Consider the following 7158-nt stretch of genomic DNA (forward strand, 5'->3'; position numbering starts at 1 on the left):
TCTTCTCTTTTTGTATTAGTTTATGTTGACAACATTATAATCACTGGTTCATCTGACACTGAAATTTCCTCTCTTATTTCTAAACTTCATTTTTTTTCCTTTGAAGGATTTGGGTCCCTTGCATAATTTTTTAGGCATTCAAATTACTCGCACATCAAGTGGGAACACACATTTGTTATAGTCCCAATACATACATGATCTCATGTTCGCTTCAAAACCTTATCCCACTCATATGGTTTCCAATACTCGCATACCTCATAATTCATAAGAAATATTTAGTGATCCAACACTTTATCGCTCCGTCGTGGGTGCATTTCAATATCTTCTTGTAAATCATCATGAACTTTCATACTCCATCAATAAGGTTGCTTAGTTTATGCATTCTTCTCAATTTCATCACTAGCAATCTGTGAAGCGTATTCTTCGATATTTATCTGGAGCTGTTGATTATGGTCTTCTTTTACACCAACTATCCTCTTCCTTCATCAAAGCCTTCTCTGATGCTGATTGGGGTGCAGGCTAAGGGTGGGCAAAAAATCTGGTTAGGTTAATCTGATCCAATTTTAAACTGCTCTGATTTATTTATAAATCTGTTTATTTAAATCTGGATTTTATTCTGATCCACATTTTGTAATTTTTCCAAATCAGATATCCATTTTATACAAATTTTAAAAATTAAAAAATCCAAATCACACTCCACTCCACTCTGCATCTGAAAATTGCGAACCACTCTTTCTCTGCACCTTCAGCAAAACAAATGAAGCACACCACCGCCTCCGACTCCCTCTCCACCGCCTCTGACTCCCTCTCCACCGTCTCCGACTCCCTCTCCACCGTCTCCAACTCCCTCTCCACCTCCTCCGACTCTCTCTCCACCACCTTCAACATTCTCTCCACCGCCTACGACTTTCTCTTCACCGCCTTGGCAAATCGATTTCGTTGCATCGAAGCACTTTGTCTCTGCAACAAAAGCAACTTGCAGGTAGGTCTCGTTTTCATCCATAAGCACTTATGTTTGAATGGTTGTTCTTGACGCATCTTGATATTTTTTCAACTCACTATTACTTGTTAGTCATGAGTCATCTTATAAGTTCCAAATATGTTTGCAATAGTTTATCCAAATGAATGTTTTGGTATGATTAACTCCCATTTTCTAGGGTTCCTACATTGCAATTAATAGTGCAGTTTTATATTTAAATAACTATAAATTTTCTCAATCAGCACTAAACAATGATAATTAAGAATCTCTTACACTTTTCTTGAACAAATTCCCTTTTGGGGTCTAATCATTTTGGCACTACTTTATGAGATTTTGATTCATTTTACCATATTTAGGGTGCATGGACCTAGTCTTCACTTAGCTTTCCTTTTGTTTAAACAAGTACCATAATGCATATATGACTCCATTAATATGTAGTATATTCCTGCACATTCTACAGAGTACTTGAAAAAACAGGGTTGTAAGCAGTTTGCAGGTTTGTTGAGCTGAGAGACTCCCTTATAGAAAAAATAAACCATAGCAAATCAAAATAAACTTGCGTGTGTGAGTAGACTAAGAACAAGCCTTAATATTCGTTTTTTTTGTTTTGTGACTCAAATAATGACATCAATAACTGTTGTTTTGAGTAAAATAATTTTACCCTAATGAGCTCTTGAAGTCATTACTGAACTCATTTAGTTTTTTCTGGTGAAGTTTTTCTATAGCCATTGCCATAGATTTTATTGTACAGTAGTGATATCGATCTTATTTTATGTACTTGTATGTACATGTATGAATGACTTTGTAGTCTTTACTTCATATATTCTTATTTTTTTTATTGTAGAGGACACCCCTCTAGCCATATTGCAAAGGATATAATAATAGGTTGTATCTTTTACTTTTATTCCATGTCATCAATGCACGAAGAAGATGATTATTCAGTCTCAAAACCAATTGAGCATGTGGTTTATACTCCACCAACTGTCTCTGACTCTACAAATGCGAGATCTCCTTGTCATGAGGGGAGAAAAAATCGCTCAGAAGCTTGGAACCATTTTATTCAATTAGAACCTAAATCGGATAAGAGAGCTCAGTGTAAGTATTGTGATATTCTTATTCGATATGAGAAAGGAACAAGTGCAATGCGAAATCATGTGTTGAGATGTCCAAATAACCCTAATAAAGAAGAAAACAAGAGGCAAAAAGTAGGTGCATCTTCAATAGTTGATGGAAATATGAACTCTCCTTCCTATGGTAGATTTGACCAAGAACTTTGTCAAGAAGAGTTGGTAAAAGTGTTTGTGGAAGCTGAACTTCCCTTTCGATTTGTTGACCACGTTGCTTTTAGGAAGTATTCAAATGCATTGCAACCAAGATTTAAGATCCCATCACGCTATACCTTATCACGACATATTATATCATTATGGAATGCAAAAAAGGTATATTTGAATAAGTTTCTTTCTCAACACTGTTAGAGAGTTTGTCTAACTACTGATACAAGGACTTCACCTCAAAATAAAAGTTATATGTGTTTGATAGTCCACTTCATTGATAATGATTAGATCTTGCATAAAAAGATTTTGAATTTTCGTCAAGTAATAAGTCATACAAGAGAAACCATGGCTAAATTTGTTGAGTCATGCTTGCATGAATGGGGTTTGAATCATGTTTTAACCTTGACAGTAGATAATGCTACATCAAATGACACAGGAGTTAAACACTTGAAGAAAAGACTATTATCTTGGAATAACTTGGTTTTGAAAGGTGACTATATCCACATGCGTTGTTGTGCACACATTTTGAACTTGATTGTTAGTAGTGGGCTAAAAGAGATTGATTGCTCTGTTTTAAGAATTCGTGCTGCAGTGAAATATATTAGGTAATCTCCTTCTAGATTTATGAAGTTCAAAGAGTGTGTTGAGAAACAAAACATTGAATATAAGGTCACATATGTTTGGATGTTGAAGCTAGATGGAATTCAACATATTTGATGTTAGATGCTGCTTTGAAACATAAAAAGGCATTTGATGAGCTTGAGTTTCATGATACAAAAATATGCTACTGAGTTAGGAAAGGGAATTGGTTTGCCTTCTTATGAAGATTGGGAGTATGTTGAGTCTATTCTACCATTTCTGAGTATTTTTTACGATGCTACTATGCGCATCTCCGGTACCTCCTATGTTACTAGTAATATGTACATGTTAGAGGTGGTAGGAATTTGGAATGGGATCAATCATTTGCTTAAGTCCAACAGCGCAAACAGTGCTACATATAAGATGGCTGAAAAAATGGAAAAAAATATGAGAAATATTAGGGTGAACCTAACAAGTTGAATATGTTGTTGCTAATTGTCGTTGTCTTAGATCTTATATACAAAATGAGATATATGAATTAGGCAATTGATCAACTTTTTGATTCAGAAAAGACAAATAACGGATGTGTCTTAAAGTCAAGATTAGATATTTCTTTGAAGTTGTTGTTTGATGAATATAAAACTCAAAAAGGGGGAGCTGAAAATGACATACAACAGATACCTGCAGAGATACCGAGTTATAAGAATGATCCATATGGTTGGAATAAATTTTTGCAAACAACAGGGTTAACCTCTTCAAACAAATCTGAGCTTCAAAAATATTTAGAGGAGGAACTTGATACAAGTGCAAATTTGAATATTTTAGATTGGTGGAAAATTAATTCATGTAGATTTCCAGTCCTTTCAAACATGGCGCGAGAATTATTAGCTATGCTTGTTTCTACAGTAGCATCTGAGTCCACGTTTAGCACAGGAGGAAGAGTGCTTGATCCATATCGTAGTTCTTTATCACATCAAAAGGTGGAGGCACTTATTTGTACATAGGATTGGCTAAAAGATACACCTTTACCGTCATTGTTAGACTATGATTTTGAAGAACTTCAGTGTACTGACCAAGGTATATTGATATTTTAATTATGTATTAATGTTACAATTAAATATGTATTAAGTAACGATAAGTTTTTTTATTTCTTATAGAGTTGGTTTCCCAACAAGATGTTGGGGGATCAACCACAATTTCTCTTACATAGTATGTTGGCCATCTCAAATTCCGTAACCAATCTATGTGGTAAGCAAAATGCACATCTGAAGCAAATTCTTACTGTGTTTTCATTTGGTTTTTGTTTATTATTAATTGGTGCAAATTGGTTATGGTGATTTTATTGACTGCTATTCTTGTATATGATTGTGATGGCTCGTTGAATATGTAGCTACACTCCTTAGGCAACTTTGGAGATTAGAATCCCTACCTTAAGAGAAGAAAGCTATGTGACGAAGAGAGATAGAGTGGTTTCTTTCTGTCAGTGATCATATAGTTGAATTGACACCTAATTGGCAGACATTTCCAAATGGAAGCAAGCTTGAGGTACAACTACACAAATAGTTTTTTTTTTTTTTGCACTCATGCAGCTGTTTGGTATACTATGAAGATGTACTTATTATCCCAATGAACCTTAACATAACTCTTATTTAGCACTTGAAGGTCAAAAGATGCAAATAAATATTCATTATTTGTGATGTCAAAACATATGCATCTCTTGCAGGTCAAAAGTTGGCATTTGTGCACACTCTTTTTTGGCATTTGAAAGTCCAGAGTTTGTTGTATGTATATTATAGACTGTAAATTGAATGGGAAAGCTTCACATTAAGTTATTCCAGTAGGTATTAGGCACACTACAAAATGACTCATTGTCGCCTGAAATTGAAGTTGAAAGATAAGAACGCAAAATGATGCAATTGCAAATATTTTGTCTTTTATTGCCCTTTTTTCCTGCAGCTTTCTGTGAACTACTCCAAAGTTTTCTATCTCTGTTTGCAAAATTCTCCTTCTCTGTTTGACACATATTTATTTAATGCATGTTATTGTATATTTCAGTAACATAAGAAGTTTGTTCTATCCTTCAAAAACATTATGCTCAATAATATATCTAGCCTCTTAAATTTTTATTTTACCTTTTGACTAGGGCTGGTAGTAAAGTGAAGTCAATGAAAGAATTTATAGATTCACCAGGAGGTTCTTCACTCGCTAAAGAGAGGGCATGCTTGAGTCTCTCTGCAGTTAAGGCTTTAGTGCTACGTGAAAAGGAGGACAATCTTACTTCGGAGTTTAGTAGCAATGAGAAAGTTGTGCAGTTAATCAGTTCCCTGTTTGATCCAGGTATGTAAATTTTAGGTGGCTTGTTGATGATGTAATTACATTGAAGAACCTTTTTATGCTCTTCGTCTTCTTTAACCCACTATCTGCAATGATCTTTCACTTTCATTGTAATATTTGCAAGATATTCGCAGAGGGAGATTTCCTAACAAGAAAGATCAACTATAATATAGAGGAAATTGTCATGACATCTTTGCCAAGAGATATTCATAGTGCTCCTTCTGAAAGCCTTGTTGTTAAGCTAGCTGAAATCATTGGAAACTACAAGACTGTCCGTAAAATGGCTCTTTTCTGGTGCAGTGTTGTTGCTGAAGTATGTTTATCTTCAAAAGAATTTCCAGTTCTGATATCATACACCTTATTACTTACCAAGAGCTCTGGATTTTATTTACAATATTGATCATATATTTTCCATTATATATGAACTATTATCTAAAGTAACCAGTTTAAGACTTATGATCTATGTAACCAAGTGAATCATCATTACTACATTAATATCTTCATCTAGATCACAACAAATAATTATGCAGGATCACTTAATGCCATATTGAGAAATGTCATATTTTGTTTCATACTTGTTTTGATTTTTAATTGTTATTTTAGAAGTTTGAGAACTTCATATTGCTTGAGGAGTTGGGTAGTGAATTTTTCCTTTTTTTTTATACTGGTCTAATAAAGTTTGCATCTAGTTATCCTTCCCTTCTCTTTGCAAATAAATTAAATTTGTGGAAAAGGCAGCAGATTATTCATGTCTTCTATATCAACATTTTCAAGTAATTAATTGTTGCGTCTCTCGAAAAATGTTCCCCACTATTGCCACTGAATCTTTAAACTCTATGATGATACAAGCTAGTTCAGGCACAAAAGAATTATCTGATTATAATGTTGGAGCACTTGCAAGCCCTGTTTTATATGCTAATTGGTGCTTGAATTTGATTAGTTGCTTGTTAAACATGTGAGATCTGTGATCGTGGTCTATAGTCTCAATGTAAATTATGTTGTGAATGATTAGGTGACAAAATTATCTGGTTTGATTTTGTTATTGATTTCTTTGTTAATTTTTGTTCTTATTTGTTGACGAGGATAGCTTCAAGAATTGGATTTCAATATGTTATTTGACCACATAAATTTGCATATTGGAGGTTTATTTTGTCTCTAGTATTTTTTTCTTTAATGCTTCCAACTTTTCATCTTGCAGGATTGGTTTTAGAATGATATGAACAAAATTAATTAGTTTCAAACTTTTCAAAAATAGTAGTTATAATTTTTGGTATTATTAAATTATAATTTTATTATATTTTTTATATTTATATTTATATAATATTAATTTTTTCTTACATATTATTATATTAATATTATGTTAATTTTTTTAAAAAAATATAGATTTAAATTTAAAATCCAATTAATTTATTATTATATTAATATTATGTTAGTTTTTTTAGAAAATATAAATTTAGATTTAAAATCCAATTAATTTGTTTTATAAAAATATGGATTTGGATTAGATTTGGATTTTTATAAATCCAAATTGGTTTTATAAAAAAATAAGGATTTGGATTTAGAATCCAATCCAAATATTTGGATTTGGATTTTGTAAAAATCCAAATTAGTTTCATAAAAAAATATGGATTTGGATTTAAAATCCAATCCATATATTTGGATTTGGATTGGATTTTCCAAAATCCAATCCATGACCACCCTTAGTGCAGACCCTGATGATTGAAAGTCAACCTCTGATTTTTGCATCTATTTAGGTTCAAATCTCATTTCCTGGACAACACACAAATAGAAAATTGTTTCATGAAGCACTACAAAGGCCGAATATAGAGCAATTGCAACTTCATGACTGAGATTATATGGCTTAAATCTCTTATTCACGAGCTTCACATACAAACTCCATCTCCTCAATTATTTTCTGACAATCTTGGAGTTGTGTTCTTAAGTGCCAACTTAGTCATGCACTCCAAATTTAAGCATTTTGAGTTTGATCTT

At 32.8% G+C, this 7158-nt stretch overlaps 1 pseudogene; it reads left to right on the forward strand.

Moving 5' to 3' along the window:
* The first annotated feature begins 757 nt into the window (after positions 1 to 757).
* Positions 758 to 6178, forward strand: LOC150029015 (zinc finger BED domain-containing protein RICESLEEPER 2-like; annotated as a pseudogene).
* Positions 6179 to 7158: the final 980 nt, after the last annotated feature.

This window comes from Phaseolus vulgaris, chromosome 2 (genome assembly GCF_051622355.1).
Source record: "Phaseolus vulgaris cultivar YP4 chromosome 2, ASM5162235v1, whole genome shotgun sequence".
NCBI classification, from domain to species: domain Eukaryota; kingdom Viridiplantae; phylum Streptophyta; class Magnoliopsida; order Fabales; family Fabaceae; genus Phaseolus; species Phaseolus vulgaris.